Raw genomic sequence first — 24,289 nt, forward strand, 5'->3', positions numbered from 1 at the left:
AAATAGCTCTTATGTAATTTAGTCAAACAATTTGACCCAGAACACTGCGCTTTATGTCATAGCTAACAATATTTTAATTTTTGTTTAATGGAAAACAATACTACCCTTTGCAAGGATATCGCATCATTTCATTAACTTCGTCAAGACACAATGTTGCAGTGACCTAATGCGACTAGTGAAACTGCCGCGATCATCTACTTTCGACTGAAGCGCCACTAGATGCGCGCAGCTTACTTTTGTGTAAAGTCTACTCTGTAGCAATTCTGTACCTACAATGCTTGTCACGCGCTGGATACAAAATCGGAAATAGTTTTTTTGTACTTTCATGGTCTCGCACGCTGAAAATTGGCAGTTACAAACTGCATTTGCTGACGAATTCTGCTAGGTGACTTTAGCGCCCCCGTGTTGTTCGTCAGTGGCGGAGGCTGAAACGTAGTCTGCTGCACTTACTTTGCTATGCCATCCATGCGTGACGCGTAGTAACAGCGGCATGGCGGCGTCGTATGTCAGTTGTTCGTTTTTGAAGTTGAAATACTTCGCTAAAGCCGGTGTTTGCGTTCGTCGATGATTGCTGCGCTTTGCTTTGTGCGTCCAGCGTGCAGTGTTCTATACGGTTGGAGTTGTTGGTTGATATAGCGGAAACGTCAAACGCTTGAGAAGCGCGGAAGCCCCGCGCACCTGGCAATGCGTTCACGTTCAACGCTGCAAGCGTCTGCCGGGTTCGAACCGCACCGGAAAAGAACCACTTGAGGCAAGTCATCGACTCTTCATTTGCAGGTAAAGCATTCATTATAGTAGTTGTTCTGCCTGTGCTGCAACGCTTGCGATGCACTGTTGTGTACGCGAGCATCTGTGGCTGGATACCTCATTTAGATTTAACTGCGTAGCGCAGCGATGGTCCTTGTTATATTCTTCGGTGCACCTTGCACAACCCAGTGTTGGTAGAACCTTTGTATCGCTGTTTGCAGTTCCTTTGAATAAAGTGCTTCTGCAGCTGAGGCTCTAAGGGAGCACTTCAGGTGAGTGTCAAAGGAAGTACCTTTGCAAGACAAACAGAACCACCTTTGCAGGCTGCGAGGTTCGAAACTGGGTTTGGGCCCACTGCGGAGGAGGGGCGCGCAGCGGGGTTTACGGAGCTTCTCCCAAACGTACACCCCTGTAAAAGCCGAGCACCAGGCCGGGGGACGCTTGTACCCATTTTTACCGGTGGGTGTCCGGCGGTGGGTTTCGAACTGACCACCTCCCGCAGCCGAGACGGGCGCTCTAACCACTAGGGTCACGAAGAGTCGGACACGACTGAACGCCTGAACTGAACTGAACTAGCAGTTCGATATAAATGCCGAAGTCAGTGTTCAGCGTAAAATAATGAACATCTGAATGAAAGGAAACGGAGCTTAGTTTTCTCTTGCGCAAGTAATATGTGCGTTTCAAGGTAATGCCGGAAACATCGATTGTAGTGTAGGACTCGTAAAGCGTGAGGAACTACTGTTTGCATTTCAAAATTTGTCGCGTTTTCTTGCGTTTTCTTGTGATTTGGAAGCCCTTCAATGTTTGTCAGCGACATGCAGAAAGGCTCAAGGGAAGTTTCCAAACATAGTCATACAAAGAGCTTTACTTCTATTTTTTTTTTCGCGACATTATGCAGGCCAAGCAGGAGTCTCATGGCCCTACTGCGAGCCCACTTTCCATGCACTTGCCAGTTCATAGCGGGTTTGAAACGACATATGTACTCGGATTTTTTTTTTTTTACACAATGAAGCAGCCGTGCTTATTTCACAGTAGCAATAAGGGACCGTTGACATCACAAACTGGGGAATACAGCGCTACTTGCTAGATGGGAGACAGGTGAAGGACAACACACGAATGAACGTGTCCCCGGTCTATCAAGTATCACAGTATTCTTCAGTATGATCAACCAACTGGCCCCCGTGTTTGCATTGTTGACATTACAAAATCAATGTGAAAAGCTCTTCATTGTTTGTCAGCCATATGCAGAAAGGCTGAAAGGAAGTTTCCGAACAGTCATACAAAGAGCTTCACTTCTAATTTTTTTTTTTTTGTTGCGAAGTCACATTATGCAGGCCAAGCAGGAGTCTCATGGCCCTACTGCGAGGCCGCTTTCCATGCGATTACCAGTTCATAGCGGGTTTGAAAAGACATATGTACTCAGATTTTTTTTTTTTTTTACATAATGAAGCAGCCGTGCTTATTTCACAGTAGCAATAAGGGACCGTTGACATCACAAACTGGGGAATACAGCGCTACTTGCTAGATGGGGGACAGGTGAAGGACAACACACGAATGAACGTGTCCCCGGTCTATCAAGTATCGCAGTATTCTTCAGTATGATCAACCAACTGGCCCCCGTGTTTGCATTGTTGACATTACAAAATCAATGTGAAAAGCTCTTCATTGTTTGTCAGCCATATGCAGAAAGGCTGAAAGGAAGTTTCCGAACAGTCATACAAAGAGCTTCACTTCTAATTTTTTTTTTGTTGCGAGGTCACATTATGCAGGCCAAGCAGGAGTCTCATGGCCCTACTGCGAGGCCGCTTTCCATGCGATTACCAGTTCATAGCGGGTTTGAAAAGACATATGTACTCAGATTTTTTTTTTTTTTTACATAATGAAGCAGCCGTGCTTATTTCACAGTAGCAATAAGGGACCGTTGACATCACAAACTGGGGAATACAGCGCTACTTGCTAGATGGGGGACAGGTGAAGGACAACACACGAATGAACGTGTCCTCGGTCTATCAAGTAGCGCAGTATTCCACAGTATGATCAACCAACTGGCCCCCGTGTTTGCATTGTTGACATTACAAAATCAATGTGAAAAGCTCTTCATTGTTTGTCAGCCATATGCAGAAAGGCTGAAAGGAAGTTTCCGAACAGTCATACAAAGAGCTTCACTTCTAATTTTTTTTTTTGTTGCGAAGTCACATTATGCAGGCCAAGTAGGAGTCTCATGGCCCTACTGCGAGGCCGCTTTCCATGCGATTACCAGTTCATAGCGGGTTTGAAAAGACATATGTACTCAGATTTTTTTTTTTTTTTTACACAATGAAGCAGCCGTGCTTATTTCACAGTAGCAATAAGGGACCGTTGACATCACAAACTGGGGAATACAGCGCTACTTGCTAGATGGGGGACAGGTGAAGGACAACACACGAATGAACGTGTCCTCGGTCTATCAAGTAGCGCAGTATTCCACAGTATGATCAACCAACTGGCCCCCGTGTTTGCATTGTTGACATTACAAAATCAATGTGAAAAGCTCTTCATTGTTTGTCAGCCATATGCAGAAAGGCTGAAAGGAAGTTTCCGAACAGTCATACAAAGAGCTTCACTTCTAATTTTTTTTTTTGTTGCGAAGTCACATTATGCAGGCCAAGTAGGAGTCTCATGGCCCTACTGCGAGGCCGCTTTCCATGCGATTACCAGTTCATAGCGGGTTTGAAAAGACATATGTACTCAGATTTTTTTTTTTTTTTACACAATGAAGCAGCCGTGCTTATTTCACAGTAGCAATAAGGGACCGTTGACATCACAAACTGGGGAATACAGCGCTACTTGCTAGATGGGGGACAGGTGAAGGACAACACACGAATGAACGTGTCCTCGGTCTATCAAGTAGCGCAGTATTCCACAGTATGATCAACCAACTGGCCCCCGTGTTTGCATTGTTGACATTACAAAATCAATGTGAAAAGTCCTTCATTGTTTGTCAGCCATATGCAGAAAGGCTCAAAGGAAGTTTCCGAACCGTCATACAAAGAGCTTCACTTCTAATTCTTTTTTTTTTGTCTCAAAGTCACATTATGCAGGCAAAGCAGGAGCCCTCGCCAGCAGCAGCACCGGCAGGTCTCACAGCCCTGCTGTGAGGCGGCTTTCCATGCAATTACCATTTCATGGCAGTTTTGAAAAGACGTAAGTACGGAGATGTTTTTTTTTTGCACATTGAAGCAGCCGTGCTTAATTTACAGTAGCAATAAGGGACCGTTGACATCACAAACTGGGGAATACAGCGCTACTTTCTAGGTGGGGGACAGGTGAAGGACATCACACGAATGAACGTGTCCTCGGACTATCAAGTAGCGCAGTATTCCACAGTATGATCAACCAACTGGCTCCCATGTTTGCATTGTTGACATCGCAAAAGCAATGTGAAAACCCTGCATTGTTTGTCAGCCATATGCAGAAAGGCTCAAAGGAAATATCCGAATGTAGTCATACATAGAGCTTCTATTTTTTTTTTTTGTCGCAAAGTAACATTATGCAAGCCAAGCAGTAACCCTCGCCAACAGCAACATCGGCAGGTCTCACAGCCCTGCTGCGAAGCCGCTTTCTATGCAATTACCAGTTCACAGTGCATTTGAAACATACTGAGATTTTTTTTTACGCAAAAAAGCGGCCGTGCTTAATTCACAGTAGCAATACATGACCGTTGATATCACAAAATCAGTGTGAAAAGCCCTTCGTCAGCCGTATACAGGAAGGCTCAAAGGAAGTTTCCGAACATAGTCAAAGAGCTCTAATTCTAATCTTTTTTTTTTTTTGTCGCGAAGTCACATTATGCAGGCAAAGCAGGAGCCCTGGCCAGCAGCAGCACCGGCAGGTCTCGCAGCCCTGCTGTGAGGCGGCTTTCCATGCAACTACAAGTTCATGGCAGTTTTGAAAAGACGTAAGTATGGAGATTTTTTTTTTTGCACATTGAAGCAGCCGTGCGTAATTCACAGTAGCAATACGTGACAGTTGACATCACAAAATCTATGTGAAATGTTTTAAAATTTTGCAGAACGGATGAACTGATTGAAAGAGAACCCTTCTTGTGCTGCTTAATGAGTATTTTAATATGCTCTGCCAGTTTGCTGGACAGCAGTTCGGATGAAAGTATTCTAAAACATACAAATCATGAATAACGTCATGACATGTGGGTTTTCAAAAAGTATTTGCTTTTAGTCTGAGTGCACAAAATGGCCAGCGTCTGGGGGGATTTGCTGAGCATTTAGGTCTCACACTGCAAACAGGCATGCAAATGGCTATGATTTGCAACCAGGGAGCAATTGATTGTGCAGTCATCAGCATGGCAATCTAGAGTACTCAGATAGTGTACTTTGGGCTGCATGGGTGTCATCTGCCAATAATTCTTCTTTTATGATAGTGTGCATTTATCATGCATCCCCACACTGATAGAGCTTCCTTGAGCTATTTTATCTTGTCCATTAATGTCATCATCACATTTATGACACAGTAGGTGACAGTTATCTAAATATCAAGCTAAACCATATTGGGGAGTTGTTCTGTACCAAAAGAAAACGATCTCTGCACTACGAATAATAATACATTTGACGAGTGTTAGCAAAAGTGAATGCGGTGTATTAATGTTGCTGCACACAAATATTTAATACAGCACATGCATGCCTGAATGCTCTAGCTACACATTGTTTTGTGTTTCTGCGGCACCTTTGTGAACAGTCACAAGTGGTAAAAGCTGTATACAGACAAGGCACAGACTTGAAGGCACTCCCATCAGTATGTCAGCACATGCTCAGATGCAGGCTATTCGAAACCAGTTGTTTCCACTAGATGCCATCGGTGCAGCCAAATGCGCCTCGGTCAAGCGCTGTAAATAGCCGTACTGGCAACTGTACCTATGGGCTATTATAAGTGTAACCAACTGGTCACCATCCCACAAGGCATCGTCATGTCCAAGAGTTGCCAGTATTACAGTAAAACGTGATAGGGCAGCATGTTTGTATATCAAATGTATATCCCATCATTCCTTTTATGTGCTTCCTTTTGTTACGCTTTATCTTCTAAAAGGGCAGTTGGTCTTGCTGTTAGGTAATGAGAGGCTAGATGTGAAACAAGCATTCATTACATCCGAGGTGCTGCTTATTTCTTAGCAGCTCCAAGGAATCGAGCAGCATGCAATTGGCCAGCAGCTGTTCCTTTTAAGCCCACATTGTCGCAATACCTTTACAACTCGCAAGCTGTGACTGGGCTTTTACATGTTGTCTGCTTTTAAATTGTGCTTGGCATATGCACAATATTGTATGGAATAGAACATGTCCTCGAAAAGAAAATCATTTCAGCTCTTCATTGCAACCCAGTCACACAATACTGTTTCCAGCTCGTCTTTAGGTAGCTTGATACCTTTTGCTGACAGACTATCTTGATGCTATTAAAGAGCATGAAGTCAAGATCAGAAATGGTTTTGCAGTTTGCACTACACTTTATGTTGCTCAACAATCTGTTCATGTCCCTTGATTTGCTCAGTGACATGACACCCAGTTTTTACTATATAAGAATGAGCAAACGAGAGAGCAACTCATATACTGACCAGTCAGCGCATCTCTTGAATGGACATCGAAGCTTTTTACCAGAGCCTCTTTCTTTTAGTTGTCCTTTTATGAAGCCAGAGGAAAGACAACCAAGCTTTGGAGGGGCTAAAAAGACTAGCAGAATGTCATGCCTGCTCACTACCTTGTTTACATTGTGGGATAGCATGTGCGGGTATGTCACTACTGGTCTCACCTTTTCTCTAGGCTCATCTGTACCAACTTCTACAGCCCGTCACTTCTGGGTGTCTTGTAACCCCTTTCAAAAGCAAACAATGGGCCCCAGCTGAAGTCAGCCTAGCCAGTTGAATTTGAAAACTAGAATGGAGCTTGGGGACACATGACTTCCTGATCACAGATTCAAAAAAAAATAAATCAGTCACTCATTCCTTTCACTAAATTTTATCTATTTGAAAATCAATTAGAAGGAGCCTCTTTTTTAATGTGGAACAAAACACCAGCATACTTGATTCATTAAGCACTCAGTGCTTTGCTTAAACTTGCTTTTCAAATATTGGTATCAGCATACTTGCGTCAGCTTCCCTCACCAGCATTGCGTCGCAGGATCCTTGAGAAAAGGCGAGACTGGCAGTTATGCAATATCTACCTAAGCTGTCCCACAATTTCAACATTGCTGTGAGTATGCATGACAGTCCGTTTCCCTTTTTATCTCCAATGAAGCTGTGGTCTTTCCTGTCACATCGGAAAAGGCGAAAGAGGTTTTGGTACCAACAATAGACGGTCATTCATTAAACATGCAGAAATGGTAGTGTACGAGTTTCACTCTCAAGCAGCCATTCCTGTGCAGGACAAACTACGCACTGTGCAAATGAGGCAGTCTGGGAACTTCAGTGAAATATTGAGCAAAAGAAAATGGTCTCTAATTTACCACAGCACATTGGATCTTGTCCTGTGAGGTCCCATGAGGCATGCTGTGGTGATGTGTACTACTGTTATGAGCAGAAATACAGAATCGCAGAAACTTATTGAAGCCTTCTATATTAGCAAGAAAGGTAACCTGTGTGTCCGCAGTACTTATTTGCCATGGTGAAAGGCTCAGCACAACATTTTAAAAGTTCACTGTTATGCCACAGTTGATGCATTGATGCGTTCTTTGCACATGTGGTGGCAAAAAGCATATAATGCATACTTTTTTGCAAAAAGAGTAATTTATTATTCACACTCTTTTACAATTTCTTCCATATGTGCTGTGCTTTTTGGCGCCCTTGAATGCTTCAGACGAATAGCAGTTTTTCACAAGTCGTCATAGTTTGCATGAAGCTATTTCTTAAGTACTGCTGAATGTTTCAAATTAGAGGAAGTTGTGTTTGCATGTTGCTCTTCAGAGCGAACATCTAAAGCAGTAAAGCTGTGTGCATTGTTTCTGTGATGTCATTGCATTATGGGATGCAAAGCAGGAAACGACTTGGATGTCGTATTCTTTTACAGAAATGCTAAAAGCAATTCGCTTATGATGACTGAGCCTTAAAAAGAGCAAAGCAGAGCTTTATTTTGAGTGCATGAATTTGACAGCTTTACTATTTTATAGGTAGAATGAGAGGAAGAAGAGGGTTTGCATGGTTGAAGAAGAACTGAACAAGGGTAAATGGGGTACGCCTCAGTTCACAGATGAGCCAACGTTTCGACAAGTGGACTTGTCTTCGTCTGGGCAAAGCGATCATCACTGGCAGGGGTTTAAATATGCTTTTGCTTCCGAAGAAGAAAAGCTGGGGAGGGGAAAGTGGGTCTGATGAAAGTAGATGTGAAAAAGTGGGGAGGAGAGGATGGGTGAGAATAAAGTGGGTTATGAAGTGAAAGAAAAAAAAATTATTTTAAGTATGTATCTCAACCTGGAACCAGAGATCCTGTGGCCTGTGAAAGCGGCAGTACCAGGAAAAACCACAGTATCGGGCAGATGATTAGTCACCACTTAGGCGGGTTTGGTGCAGATACACCTTACAAAGGGACAGGCTTTGCGAAGGGCCCTGATAAGGCATATATCTAAGGGGGACAATTCTTAAATTTTTCTACAAAGGTTGGGGGGGGGGAGAACCACAACTGACATGAAAAAAAAAATATATTAATCAAAAAAAGTTTGAGGACAAATTCAAGAAACAAGTGACAAGGAGGAAATGTGTTTAGAGGAACATGTAAGGTTATGCTATTGTGGAAGGGATTAGAGTGTACATGTGGTGTGAAAAAACTGTACAATTCACACTATGTGGGATTGTTTTCCCAAATAGTTATGAAACGTTCCCTTAGATATATTTATTCCTGCTGGTTCCAATGCATATCTAATTCATAAATTTAGAACATTGGAACCAGCAGGAATATTTGTGGTGACTGATCATCTACCCTGTACAGTGGTTTTTCCTGGTACTGCCGCTTTTACTTTTGCAGGCCACAGAATCTGGTTCCAGGTTGAGATACATACTTAAGATTTTTTTTTTTGGTCAGTTGTGGTTCACTGTGTGGTTATTATCCTGTGACCGTACTCCCCCTTTCCTCCCCCTACCTTTTAAGAATTGTCCCCCTAGATATATGCCTTATCGGGGCCCTTTGCATAGCCTGTCCCTTTGTAAGGCATATCTGTACCAAACCAGTTTAAGTGGTGACTAATCACCTACCCGGTATTGTAGTTTTTCCTTGTACTGCTGCTTTTACTTTTGCGGGCCACAGAATCCTTGGTTCCAAACTGATAAATACATACTGAAGATTTTTTTTTCTTTTTTGCTTTCACTTCATGACCCACTTTCTTCTCACCCATCCTCTCCTCCCCACTCCTTCACACCTACTTTCTTCGCACCCACTTTCCCCTCCCCAGCTTTTCTTCTTCGGAAGCAAAAGCATATTTAAACCCCTGCCAGCGATGATCACTTTGCCCAGATGAAGACAAGTCCACTTGTCAAAACGTTGGCTCATCTGCGAACTGAGGTGCACCCCATTTACCCTTATTCAGGTCTTCATACTACTTTATAGTCATTGGTATTACTATTTTTCAGCAATTCTCGGCCATCCCCTGGGGATTTCGTGTAGCAGAGGTGGCCAAGGATGCAAGAGGAATTCAGCTTCGAACATCTAGAGAAGCACTTGCTCAGGGCTCCGGAGTGGTTGAAAGCAGCAGGCATTGCTCAAAGCCAAAGGAAGAGGTGAGTGTTTTGTTGCTTCCTAACATTTCGAACTGTAACAATCATTTTTAAACCAACATTCTCAAAAATGTGACTGTTCACACTTTCCAGTCTGCTGTCCTTGTATTTAAAGTGCTGCATTTTTTATTGCCGAGTCTGCTGAGCATTTTCAGCAAAATGACGTGTTAACGAAGCCAGTTGTGTCCAGACATCAGCTAAGGGACACTAGGCCAGTCACACCAAAACGATCACAGCAGTACTTTCACATGCCTGTATCTCAGCTCCGGTAAAAACATCAGACGTGGCTTGGTGGATGTCTTGGTAAGGAGAGGCAGTGGGAGCAGGTTATCAGAACGCTTACTCAGCGGTTCAGTGTGATAGGGAAGTACTGAATGTATTTATGGCTTCTGCCCACACGACGTGTTGCCCTTTGCTGTCATTTGCATGGCACTGCTACAGTAAACAAAGGCAAAATGCAGTGATCCTTATGAAGTAACATTGCAGCAGTTGACATTACTAATACCTGCATTCAAAAATGCACCTCGATTCAACACTCCACTTCCACTCCACTGAGTGGAGAAAACAGCTGCTCCTTCCCAGGGCCAATTCAGATTCGTGAACGCCACTCGGCGTTTCCTTCGACAAGGTCTTTTTGAGAATATGTCCTCCACTTGAAGCAGTGCAAGTACATATGGGAGCGAGATTAAGGTGAACTTCTTGCCCGAAAACTGCGTGCTGAAGTGCGTAATGCTCAGTTTTTCATGTCGAGTCTTCTAAACTTTTGCCAGCAACCTCAATGTTAACAGTATATTGGAACTTGTTTTGCGGGCGGGATAAAAAAGGTGGCTGTGAAAAATGGCAGAAAACACTTCCGCATCTGGCAACAGTCACTGCTGGTGACGAGTTTACGTAGAACATGAGGCAGGCTTAGAGAAATGGTATGAATACCTCGGTTTGCTGGTTTGGTGTGAGGTCTATGTTCACCCTTTGTCGCTTTCTTTTATTTTTATTGCCAGGCTTTGACAGACAACTGAATACATTGCAGAACAAAATTAAGAGCTGCCAACTCCTACGAGCAGGCTTCTGGCCATCAGAGCGCTCGGGGGAGAATTGAAAACATTCGTGTTTCTTCACAGCGCGTTGCAGCGCATGCACACTGAATTCGGCTCTGCAGAAGCAAATGCTGCCTCCAGTTTCCCAACAAGTTAAGAACCGTAATTTAAAATGTGCCTCAGAAGGCATACCCTTCACCAACTGCGAATATCCCTTCGTAGGGCAAGCAAACCAATGTGCTCCCTCGACAGTGCCGCTCGTCTGAAGATGTTAGTAACCCATGAGCGACAGGCAAGCAATTGGTGTGTGGGGTGCAGCACAGATGCACACACAGCTTCACCGCCCCTCTGGTACCCCCCAGCTTACTGTATGCAACACGCTGTTCCCCCACAAGTTCGCCATCGTCTGTGGAAGCCACCACGCAGGGCAAGCTAGCTAGAGTACAATATCACACAGATTAGCTCCAGCCAGCGACTCTCGGGCGCTGTGCCCACACTCCGGATTTCGCTTTATGAGTGCATCCTTTTCCATATCTAAAAGGAAAACACAGTACTTTAACTTTCTGTTAAGTAGCGCCACAAAAACCCAACCCCGCTCACACTTTTTATGGCTGCCAGGCGATAAGTGTGTCACCACTTATCGGTGGTAACTCCAGCAGCAAGGAAATAGCTGACATACCACTAACATTTCCGCAAGCTTCTTGCACTCTGTTTGTTCTTCCTGGCGCTTGCATTGGCTGCTCAACGTCTCCTTTGGTTAACGTGGCACCTGCTGTGGTCAAAATGCAGATCTCACTTTCATTGCTGGAGGCGCTCATTCCGAATGATCTTGGGGCCTTCTTCAGGGCTCACCTGCTCTGGTACTGCAACATTCAACTGGCAGGATTTTTTTGTGTCCACTGGCCGGCCTGGCCATCATCTGGCATATTTCTCTCATCTTTCTAATCCCCTGCGATGGATAGCAATGACACCTTTGTGTTTCTGACATTGACAATGTCTGCCTCTGCTAAAGCTACAAGTAACTTTGCGGTGGTAGCTATGGTTGGGAACAGCACCGCAGGCTCTGCCTCTGCTAAACACATAGTGGGTCTTGACATTGGTATCTTATCGGTACTGGCCTCGCCGTTTTCTGAGCCATCTTGTGGACTCACATGCTCGTCTTTCTCCTCTGGGGCCGGCTCCTTCGTATCTACTAAACCTCCTAGTAATACGGTAGCCACACTTGTTTTCTCTCTGGAATCTGCATTCGCCTCTGCTGTTGTATGCATATTGCCAGCATCGCAATATACTCGACCAATTTTCTTGGGCTTCTGTGCCAATTTCTGATCTAGTGGTGCCCGAAGGGCACTCATAACGTTTAGTCAGTGGAGGCACAACAGCAGGGGTGTAACAGCTGCGCCAACTGCGCCTTATTGGTACAGCTGCATGTTGCTGCACCATAAGTGCGAAATTCGTTAAATGTGTGCCACATTGCGCCAAAATGCCCCGACTAGACGCAAAAGTTGGCCATATGCAGGGAAAGCTTTCTGTTGTGATATGACCAGTTGCGACGTTTCATATACTGCAGCATGCATCACTGGCCTTTTATTTTATTTTGAGATGACGTCATGCCATCGTAATGCCTACCCGTTATTTTTCTCTTGCATCGACGTGCTTTAACGCGCTTCCAGTATGCTGAACCGTTGCGGTTTGAGGATGCTTCACTGTACAGGCAACTGTCCGTGCAGTGAAGCATCCCTCTGAAGCAATGTGGCCATTTGTAACGAGGCAGCACTTCTATTGCGTCGCACTGCGAAAAGGGCCGGCTTGTGATTTTGGAGCAATGCTTCTACGCTGAGTTTTAAGTGCTGCATGCTTCTAATAGATATATCTAGTTGGTTTTTTTTTGTGCGCCTCTTGGAGGTTTTTTTGTAGTTGCGCCATTCATGTTTGCAGGGTTGTTTTTATGCTGTCTCGTCGATAGACTCACTTTCCCATCGTTAGACAGAGGTGCCATCAAATATGGCTTCTGTGTTTGTGAGAATATATTTTGAGGTGGAGGAGGTAATTTTGTTTTTTTGGGGGGGCGCGGCAGGTCAGGAAACATGAAGTAACCTTAGATTTTGAATTTCATAACATCGCATTGGAGCCCAAGACTGCCAAAATTAACATTTACAGATGCTAGAACATTGAAATGCTATAATGTCTGCACTGTGCATGAAATGTATAATCTAATATGCTGTCATTGCCAGTCCCTAGAAAGCATAATCACAGGCCTAAGATGTGCTCGCTCAAGTTTTCTTTGCTAATACAGTTAAATCTCGTTACAAGAGACACTGTTATAAGAGACATTTTTGTGAATCATCTGAGGGTGACGAGCATGTAAGAGCGCCTCAAAGGTATTAAAGCAAAAAGAAGGCTTGCAAAGTGAAGTGTTTTACCTCCAGAATTTGGGAAGGAATACACTCTGCACTCAAAAAATACATACTAGTATGAATAACTTCTTCAAGCTATCCTGAATAATTTCCTGTTAATGTGTGTGAATGCATTTATATGCTGATGTGCAGTAAACACGCTGCTTTTAGAATTTTTGGTTACAAGAGACATGTTTTTCGGGTTCCTTGAGTGTCTCTTGTAGCGAGGTTTTACTGTAACTTGCCTGCATATTTGCTTTTGAATCAACATTTTTTTTGTACTGTGCTCATTTCTGGGCTTTTTGAGCATGGGCTGATTGTAGTCATGACTTTGAATTGAGCTCTTTCGGAGCTGCCATCGCTCCCAGCTACAGTTTTGCAGACATTAAAACATAGTTTTGAGCGTTGTGAGCAAGATAAGATCCCGTGATTGGAATGTCAAACCACGGTAGAAGAAAAAAAACTGAAATGCATATTCTCTAGCTTTTTGTATTTTCGCTGACCCCGAAGTTTTAAAAATAAACCTTTTCAGTTTTATGGTTCACATTCATTTCTATTTTTTAGTTGATACCATGCCTCATGTTTTTTATAAACTAAGATGAGTGCAGGGCAACTTGTAACAGAAAACAACGCCAGGTTTATTATCTCTGCCATGAACAAAAACTGTATAGTAAAGCTTAACCATGGATTTTATCAAACTTGCCAAGACTTGCCTCATCAGCAGTCAGTGACTTTTAAATGTAGCATCCATCCAATGGGGAGAGTTGAATAATGTTTTTACAAATTCCTCCATCTTGCTAAGCCAATCGCACTAGTCAGAAATGGCCCGTCATAACACAGTTCCACAAATTTAAGTGCCGCGCCATGCTCTGGCAGATCTGCGCAAAGCACAATGGAAGAAGAAGCAATCGCCTCTCGCGTCGGCTGCTGGCAAATGTTAGCATGTTGTGCCGCTGCTTTCCGCTGTCATGTGTCTTCTTGTGTGCATTGGTGGTGCTTCCTTGCAAAATTCAGCAAGCACCGGATTGCTTTGATAGTTAGCTACTAGTGTTTACAATTTTCCGTGACTTTTGAAGCAAAAGCTTCACTATGTCATGTAAAGCCAAGGTTGCCGTGTGGGGTTCCCGCCGCCACATCGAACGCGTCGTGACCATGGCATCCATCTACGCCCTTCCAAGGTGTTCCACTGCTGGGCTCCAGATATGCACGGCACAGAGGGGGGAAGGGTTTCCGTACTGCGCATTCGTGTGCCACTATGGAGAGCCTCAGTGGGCGAACGTCAGACTTCGTGTTGACTGATGATCCATGGATTTAGAATGCAACATCCAACTGGGCAACACGATGCAAAGGAATGGTGGACACAATAAAAAAGAAAACAGCGGGAAGCAGCAGCGCAGCAAGAATGCCAAGATAGCAGAAAAAACTTACGCCGAGAAATGACAGTCAGAGAGACGTGAGCGTGACAACACTTCGCTTTCCCAGGGTGCTTTTCGTGGCCACTCGATGGCGTGGCGGAATTACTAGGAATGTCTATTGTAAGGATGCACTTAGAATTTCTCTCCAGTTATTTCACCTCGTGAAAATAAAAATTTAGTTATTCTGTAGCTGACACTGCATGAGAATTGGGAGAAATTAAATGCCCTTTTTGAAACAAACATGTTGGAATCAAAAATTTTTTTGAATTTTATCCAGTAATTGGTTGTGTCATAATTGTAACATTGCAGAGTACCTTGCTGTCTATGGTAGACGAAGGGGCCTTTTATGAGCAGTACACTTGCGGTATGAGGCTTAATTCTCAACCTACTGAGTGGAATATTACTCCAATGTTTTCTCCTCTTGCCTGTTTTTCTTGTTGCTTTTCTTTCAGCAATGTAGGCATTTAGCAGCTTTGACCTTGGAACATACGTCAATTAAAAATTATATGCTTTGTCGGCATGCTGACTAAATGAGTGCTAACTAGCTTTGAGAATCAGGAAGCAGGTTATACTTTATGGGCTTTAAATTGATTCTTATGTTTGTGTTCCTTGCTTCCATGCAGGTTCAAAGGTGGTCGTGGTCTGCGGCAGGTCCAGCTGACAATAATAAAGTGGATAAGTAGCCTTGCATATATGTCCCAGTTCTTACTTATACTCCGTACATAAAGGCATGCTTTTATTTCACAATTAAGCATGATGCCTTGTAGAGGCACGTGTGCACTGCTCTAGCATCATATGTGAATAAAAGCAAAATCTCAATTTTTTTAATTGAAGAGATGCCACAGATTTAGGACGTACACTGCCACGGAAAATACTGGAGGCACGATGGAAAAACAATGCCGCGACACAATACTCAATGTACGACAGATAACAATACGACACAATGTTACGACATACAACACACAACAGTACTACAAACAGCGGTCCCATTTTACGACAAACAACAGTACAACATACAACAAACAACAGCACTACACACAACAGACAACAGTACTACAGACGACAGGGTCGCAACTTACAACACACAATTGTACAACAGACAACAGGGTCCCATTTTACGACAGGCTAGATTTGTGTTGTATTTTTCGACTGGGCAGGATTTTCTTTTATGTCTGCAAGTGAAATTATACAACTGCTATTTGATTTTACGTGAGACTTATAAGTCAATATAAGTCTATACTCAAATAACTGGAACACCGAAAGTATATCATACTTGGAAAAAAGCTCTTTGGTGGGATGGAAATAGGTTACACCAGCGATATACCGGACGGCTCTTTTTTGTAATACATGCAGTTTTGATAAATTAGTTATTCCTGTGGTACACCAAACTAGGCTACAGTACTGGAAAAGGGATAACACGAGAGCATTATATAATAGCAGCTTGATTTTAGGAGGTAGAAGATATCTTATTCGGGCCATGACGCCAACAGCTGATGACACTTTCGATTGAATATGGTCAATATGTTCATTCCAAGTCAGGTGGCTCGAAAATACCACTCCGAGTACTTTTACCGAATCTACAAGTTCAATTTGTTCGGGTCCTAGTCGTATGTTTATGCTACCTGTTAAATGTTTTCCTTTCGGTGAGTAACACACAGCTTTTGTTTTGCTCGTGTTAATTTTCAAGCAATTTGCTTTCACCCAGCGATCCAAGTCAATTAAAGCGCTATTTGCTCGTTCTTCAATGTCGATTTCCGTGATCCCGGACAAGAAGATTGTGGTGTCATCTGCGTAGGAGTTAAAAATTACGCCCTGTGTACAGTGTGCCATATCATTAATATAAATAAGAAATAAAAGCGGCCCGAGTATGCTTCCCTGCGGAACGCCAGTGTAAATAGTTTGCAAAGAAGATTTAACATTATTTATTTCTACGTACTGCTTTCGATTTGTAAGGTATGACTTCAGTAGCGCGTAGGGTGTTCCGCGGACACCATATCTGTATAATTTTGAAAGAAGGATGTTATGATTTACCAGGTCAAATGCTTTTGAAAAATCTATGTAGATCCCTAGTACTACATGTTTCTTACTAAATGCTTCTATGATAATTTCTTTTTGCGTTAAAAGGGCTGTTTCTGTTGATCGATGCTTCCTAAAACCGTGCTGATAGTCTAAGAGAAAGTTTTGTCGAGAAAAATATGATGTAATTCTAATGTGCAATATTTTTTCTATGCCTTTAGAAAATACCGGCAGTACCGAGATTGGACGGTAATTTGAGAACACGTTTCGGTCTCCAGATTTATGTACTGGAACCACTCGTGCAATCTGCATTGCCCTAGGAAATACACCTGTAGACAAAATTAAATTATATATAAAAGTGACAACGGGACAGATTAAATCAAGTACGTGCTTTACGGGAAGGAGCTGCACACCGCATGCATCCTCAGTTTTACTGTTTTTGATGGACTGAATACAAAAGGACACCTCGGCACAATCAGTAGGACGGAGAAAAAGCGATTGGCTGCCCATAAACTGGGATAGATACGTGTCCGCGTCATATGCACTATCACTTCCAGAACCGTCGCAGTGGTCAGCCTGCCGTACGAAAAACATATTTAAGGCGTCAGCCAGTGCGCTACCATTAAGTTCCTCTCCTTCATGCATAAATGTATCAGGTATACTTTCTTGAGTGCCAGGACGCAGTAGGGAATTAAGCTTTCGCCAAAGCACATCAGTGCGTTTAGCGCTGTCATCAGAAAACATGTTAACAAAATATGCATTTCTTGCTGCACGTAATCTAGAAGTAAGCCTGTTCCGGTAAGACTTAAATTCAGCAAATATTTCTAAATTCTTATCTTTTGCAAATTTGGCATACAAGGCATTTTTATGTTTAATCATGTTCAGTAGTTCTCCCGTTAGCCAAGGTTTTCGGGCTTGTTTTGGTTTTTTTATTGGTGTTAACGGAAAATTTGCGTCATAGAGAGTTTTGAACACGTCAATGAAATTATCATACGCGGCGTCACTATTTCCTGCTTCATAAACAGAATTCCATGCTTCGTTACCAATAGCACGACGAAAAGACTGAAGTTTGCCTTCATTCATTGTTCGTACATATTTTGTTTGCTTCACTTTTGTAGTAACCTTTTGGGGTTTTCTAACTAGCAATAGTGTTCCGAAATGGTCACTAAGGCCAGTGCATACAGCGCTTGCTTTCACTAAATCTGCATTAATATTTGTGATAAATACGTCCAATAATGAAGAACTATCTGGAGTAACACGAGTTGGCTCTGTTATTGCGTTCCAAAAACCGTTCACGCCTATGGTGTTGGATAGCTTCTTTTGGGAGTGTGTTGGCACGAGCATATTTACATTTATATCTCCTCCTAAGTAAAGATCTATCCTATTGTCCATTACGTAGCCGAATAAATTTTCAAGGAAATGAAGAAAGTTGTCGAAATCGCCGGAGGGCGGTCGGTACAAGACGCAGTAGACATTGTTTTGTGTGCGCAAGGTAAGCACTTCATAGTCTGCAGTGAGTGCACAAAATTCAGCCACTTCTTCACAGATAAGGTTTTCTTTCATTAAAATAGAGACGCCACCCCCTCGCCTGTCCAGACGACTTCGACAAAAAGACTGATAGCCAGGTAGAATGAATACCCGCGAATCCTTGGTGTACCAAGTTTCTGTGAGCATGATAACAGAAAACGATATGCGGAATGTGTCAAGCAAGAGCGCTAGTTCATCTTCCTTGCTAGCCATTGATCGCACATTTTGGTGGAACAGAGATAATGCCGGGTATTTTCCTATTGCAGTATATTTAACTTCAGATGGCCGAAGAACCATGTACAAAAAGTTTGGTCAAAAACGGACAATTTAAAAATTCGTCTAAGCGATCTTGGACAGGTCATCGATGTGCTCAACAGAGACAAGGGGCGTACCATCTGCTTTCCGGGCGTAAATTTTTCCTTGCCGCGTCCACACATACTTCCAGCCAAGTTCTTTCTTTCGCGCATTTGCCGCTCCAAATAATCGTTTCATTGCGGGAGAAAGGTGCTCATTTACAAAGATCGAGACTTTTGGCTCGACTTCCAATGCTTCTGATGTTAGTCTTTGCTTCTTAGCCTTTTCAAGAAAAAGGTCGCGTTTAGCTCTATGTGCGAATTGTACGACAATGTTTGGTGCAGTAGAATTGCCAGCTGTTCGAACTCGATGGCATGCCTCAACGTCAGCATCATCAAGAGGAACGCCAATGGCTGTGCCGAGCTTCTTGGTTAGTTCTAGAACATCCTCCTTTTCAGATTGAGGTACAGCTGTTACCTCAATATTGAAGCATCTGGAGTGCTGTTCGTTTTGCAGGAGTCGAATGTCATGTTGCTTTAACAGCAAGCGCAAAGCATCACGTTCCTCTTGCAGACTGGTCACGCATTTCTTGAGGTCTGCATTTTCCTTTTCAACAATGCTCACCGATGTTTTCATTTCCTCGTAGCTTTCATTTATGAATGCTAAGCTATTCTTTATTTCTCGTATATCTTTCCTGAGGTCTCGCTCGAACCCTTCTTTTAATTCTTTGAATTCTTGCTTTAATTCTCGTTTTAACTCTTCGAACAGCTTAACGAGCTCTTTCGACATTTCAGTGATATTTGTGAGCAGATGTTCGCCCTGCACACGCGGCCGAGGTAATTCACCTAGTGGAATATTAGTTCGCACACTAGCAAGCAGAAAGGACGAGTAAAATATGCTTGTGGCAGCAGCAGTGTCGGGATAAGTTTCAAAGGGGAAAGTAAAGGATAGCAAGTATACAAAACAGCAACCAACCTGCAAGATACAGGCAACGGTGTTCAGCAATGTTCTATCTCCGCCACTGCTGCTGCCAATGTGGGAGGCCGGTCGTTGTCGACGAATTTATAGCTGTAGCCGCCGTGACGTCATCGAGAGCAGCTGAATCGGTAGGTTCCAAGTGAGTGTCAGGGTGCTGCAGTACTTCGGTTCGGCAGGCACGCAGTAAGCAGCCGGTGACGAGCGGTAGACAGGCGTCAGGCAGGCAGGCGATGAAACTTCGCGTGATGATGGTCCTGCAAGATACAGGCAACGGTGTTCAGCAATGTTCTATCTCCGCCACTGCTGCTGCCAATGTGGGAGGCCGGTCGTTGTCGACGAATTTATAGCTGTAGCCGCCGTGACGTCATCGAGAGCAGCTGAATCGGTAGGTTCCAAGTGAGTGTCAGGGTGCTGCAGTACTTCGGTTCGGCAGGCACGCAGTAAGCAGCCGGTGACGAGCGGTAGACAGGCGTCAGGCAGGCAGGCGATGAAACTTCGCGTGATGATGGTCCTGCAAGATACAGGCAACGGTGTTCAGCAATGTTCTATCTCCGCCACTGCTGCTGCCAAGTTCAATTCGCATGTTCCTTTTTCGTTTCTTTTTCTTTTCATTTCGTTTTCAAATGTAGTGGTGTTATTATATAGCTCTGCATGCTTTTTCCAGCCTGGCATCCAGTTCTTTTTCTGAAACAAGGGCCTCGGACCATGCAATAATTTCCGGAACGAGAGCTCCGCGTGGTTTCATTTAGGTTCAGCCTGAATCAATTAACCAGAAACCGGACGAACGCGTCATTTCTGGAACTGATACCGGGAAGAGTATTTCCGCTTCTGAACAGAAGCCGGCCTGATAGACGAAGCTCAACCAGAATGACCATGCCAGACACGCTAGCGCACTGAATAAGCATGATACCACAACATATTATACAACTATTCTGTATAAAAGAGCAAGCTTCGTTTCCCAAATACCTCAAAAATACGAAGCCGTCCAAGTGTGTGCTAGCAAGCATATACGCGCGTAGCGTCGCTTCTGCGCGTACAACAGTCGCTGCAGCTCGTACAATCTTGCGGTGCGTCTTCATATCTGCGACTGAAGATCTGCCGCCTTCAACGCGAAAGTGGCAGCACGAACGTATCGTTTCGCTAGCGATGACAAAAAACTGTTCGAAAAAAAATAAACACACATCGCTGAACATGGAAAGATGCGCAGATAACCGCACACCGGGCGACGCGTTCTCAGTCGCTCAGTAGGAGTGTATTTTAACCTCGATGCTCCGCTGGTAGCACGTGAAGCTAAAACGCCCAGTGTTACAAGTATTAATGCACCGGATATCTCTGTATGTAGGAAAACTCTTACAAGCGTTCGTAGATGATAAAAAACACATTTGGCACTAGTAAATTAAATATTGAGGTTTGCCTGCCACAGAGTGACGCATTATAAAGATACGGGATTCAGCGTGTTTAAAGGACGATCGGTGAATTACGGCCACAAAGTCTACGGCCGAGGAAAATAAGTACGAAAGAGCAAAGGTCGCTGCATATACTGAATAATAACCACTCCAACCATCACCCGCCGTGTCGTGCTCGTCGTTAAGGTGCTCGTCTCAAGATCATGAATACCGAAGTACGAATGCGGACTTGGCGATAAAAGTTTTATTTTATTTTATTTATTTATTTTTTAAATGTAGTCGTGGTATTTTATATTGTTGCATGCTTTTTACAGCCCGGCGACGCGTTTCTTTCCGGAGACGTGGGCCATCAACCACACAGGCCATTCTGGTATCAGAGCTCCGCGCGGTTTCATTCCGGGCTTTCCAGGGCAGTAGAGGAATTCCCTGAAACAGTCCACAATCCTGTATCCCAGTTTCTGTACAGTAAACCTGTATACAATTTCCTGTACGAAATTTATACACGATTTTTCAGTAGGGACCCGCCTAAACCCTGTGAGATGCAGCTCCCACTGCAATTGAAACGATGTAAAGTTCAAATAAACGTAATAAAGGAGAGTAACTCTGTGAACTTCAAAGCGAATTCCCAGATCGCACACTAAGCAGCAGACATAGTGATCATAGAGACCATAGAATCTCCCGCATCCTCGTCGGAGAGACCATCGATAGCAGCCTAATTTCTTGAATGCGTTTAAATGAAGACGAGAAGCAATTCGGCCATATTCTGTCCAATGTCAGTGCATGTTATAAAACTCGAGGTCAATGACTTCTATCTACTCAGCATTGAACAGGATTGGATTAGACTAGATTATTTGGACTGGATTAAACTGGACTCGATTGTAGTCGTCGGGATTGAACTGGACAGGGCTGGATTAGACTGAAGACATGCCAATGAGGTCATCCGGCTTGCTGGTGATTCTGCTGGCGTTCGTATAGGGTAGTTGTACTCGGGAGGATATTTCGCGGCCTTTGTCAGCAGTAAAACTCTGTGACATACAACTACGGCTGTTCTGCAAATTTTTAAACTCCTTACGAGACGTAGGTACGAGCTTTCATGCTGCTTACTGTCCAAATTACCTAATCTCCGAGCGTATAGGCACAGGTTGTTTGCTCGAGCAGCAATAATGGAATGCACAAACCAACAACCACGCCATAGGAAGCTTCCTTCATTGGAACGACCGTCACCCTAAAGAAAAGAGCCAAGGCGCTGTAAACAGAATTCCTGCTAGTTCTGCCTGGCCTCCTACACCGAGAAATGAAGGGTTTCGTGGAATGAGGGAAACAACATAGAGCCATCGTACAAAAAATGAACATTCAGCGCAGCGGCAAAGCCGAACACAGTGAGGCACGCGAAAACAAAATTGATTTTGATGGAGCTATTGTACTGGAAACCGAAGCTAACCCGCGAAGGCGGCTCCTACTCGAGTGGTGACATATTCGGAAGACACAAGTGAATGCTAATCGTTCATAGAGGATCATTCCCTCTTATTACATTTAAGATTTACGTGGACTGACACGGATGCCGTCCGCATTGCGGCCTAAAACGCCAAGCTGCACCTGGTCTGCATAGTTACATCATTAAGAAGGAGCCAATCCGGTTCCAAAACTTCGTGCTAGTTTCTTTTCTGAAAATAACCTTTTTGGAGTTGTTGTCCTTTCTCTTAAAATAAATTTTCGGACCAGACATATGCCTAATGTTTACTTTTGAGCTATGGGAGCAGCACCACAGGACCTCGCTGTGGTAAGGACCTCCCTGGGGTAAGAAGGAATCGTCTAATACCTTCTTGTAGCCAACACCGATTCTTAGTTGTATGATCAGCAAATCAGCTGATTGAGAAATTGTCAAGTACCTACTCGCGCATTCCGTTCGACTGTATATACATCCTCGCACCCTGATCCGCCCTCTTGAATATTTTGTTAATTTAGGCTCGGCAAGTAAAATAGTTACTACCTCACCGGAAAAAAGTGCGTTCTACTTCGCTAAAGCCATATATAAGCGCCCTGCGGGAAAAGGTATCCCTCTATGGCGCTCCTGAACACGGCATTCCAGTGCAGGTTTTAAAGGAACGTTCCTCTAGCTAAACATAATCGTATCAAATAGGTTGGCATCATGTATGGATCAAAATAATGTGTCTGTGCGAGGCGAAGCATAGAAACGCCTGCGAAACAGGCTAAATAAAAAGGCCCCTATTAATGGCGCTGTGTTTAGCAGTCCCAATGGGGAAATGCTGCAATAACAGGCTGCGCGTCGCAGCTCTCTCTGATCACGTTCTTCACAGCCCATATGAATACCTTGGAGGTGGATGGGAGATTGATGTCAGAAGCATTGACACTAGGGGCTTTACCGCATTGATAGGAATCCTGAAACTGGGCGCTCGCATCACAGGCCGTGCTGTTGTGTGCTGGCAGCGAGACGTCCTCCTCTATAGGGCTAAACTAACTGCTCTTCTTAGACCATGACCGGTTATGAGCGGACCAGAAGAACGCACTCTCGACATGACAGTGGCGGGTGCATCTGCGTGGCATTCCTAACTCTAGACCGCAGCCTCCTGTGTGACAGCGTGAGCGCTTCCATAGGCTCTATTAATACCTTTCGGCACACGCGCGTGGACATAAAGGAACATGATCCTCTGGGCTCACCTCGTGCATTATTTCTGACGTTCTATATTCCCGAGCTAAATTCGGACTCAGGGCAGTGTAATCCTTGTAAGCTTGGGTTCCTTACTCCACGCTCAGTAACTGCACAGTTCGTATCACCATCCTTAGTTGCGTAAACTTATCGAGGACGTAATCGAACTTCATATAAAATGACAACTCGATCTGAGCATGTAGTGGCTATTTAGTGCCGCATAAGCCTTCGACCCACGCGGGAATTTTAGCATATTTAGCGACAGTTACCAGCTCGGATAACTCAATTTTAATACAGCGGTGCGCTCCGGGTCACAGTTAAGCAGGTTTCAGTTTCCCAGCAATCGTTTTGCAAATGGTGGCCATAATTTTATCTAATTTTGCGGGTTGCTGTGGTCAAACTTTGTTCTTTACCAGGTATCCAGATTTTCTGCGTGCATTTTCCCGCGCTCAAGCTGTCATGTTCCACCCCCTTAAAGCGCGCAAACGCTACTACATAACTGTATGCGGTTGTTGCGGCGGGGATCTCCTTGCAGTATTATGCTTGGTACATAAAGCGGGAGCATTCTGGTGCGAGCGCCTCGCAGCTGAATTGCGCAATATGAAGACGAAAGCTGTATCTTTGGTGTTCACGCGAAACGGCGCCAAAAATCTCGGCGTTTAGATAAGTCTTTAAGTGTCCAGTCGGAGGGCTTGCCCAGGAATGGCTAATATAGGAGGCTGTGCGCCTTACTTAATTGCGAGGTGAAGTGCTTTCATACAAGATATACTGAAGGAGCTGAAAATATGCATGGCAATCCTTCTTGAAAGTGCTCCCAAAAGACTGATTGTCCTTATATACTTATCGTGGTACAGATGCCAATATAAAGTTTGCGATTTTCAATGCATGATCAGTAGAGGGCCAACTGACTGATAAAACTCCTTCGTCTGACACTCACGAGCACCGATAAGCGTTATAGTTATCAGAATCACTGAAGCACAAAGACATTTTTAGTAACCCTCCCATTAACCCGGTCCTGTACCAGGTGCAGTCACTTAATGCTGCTCGAAATTCCTGATCTCAACTGCC

General features: G+C 44.0%; 1 long non-coding RNA gene across 1 annotated transcript; it reads left to right on the top strand.

The window, feature by feature from the left end:
• The first annotated feature begins 673 nt into the window (after window positions 1–673).
• Window positions 674–15,475, top strand: LOC146209636 (uncharacterized). The gene is made up of 5 exons (XR_014706897.1): window positions 674–777; window positions 3,815–3,930; window positions 4,569–4,684; window positions 9,347–9,493; window positions 14,956–15,475. It is a non-coding gene; the product is annotated as an uncharacterized LOC146209636 (long non-coding RNA).
• The last annotated feature ends 8,814 nt before the right edge of the window (window positions 15,476–24,289 follow it).

The sequence above is a fragment of the Amblyomma maculatum genome, chromosome 1, assembly GCF_055883805.1.
Source record: "Amblyomma maculatum isolate TAMU_Amacu chromosome 1, ASM5588380v1, whole genome shotgun sequence".
In the NCBI taxonomy this organism is placed as follows: Eukaryota; Metazoa; Arthropoda; class Arachnida; order Ixodida; family Ixodidae; genus Amblyomma; species Amblyomma maculatum.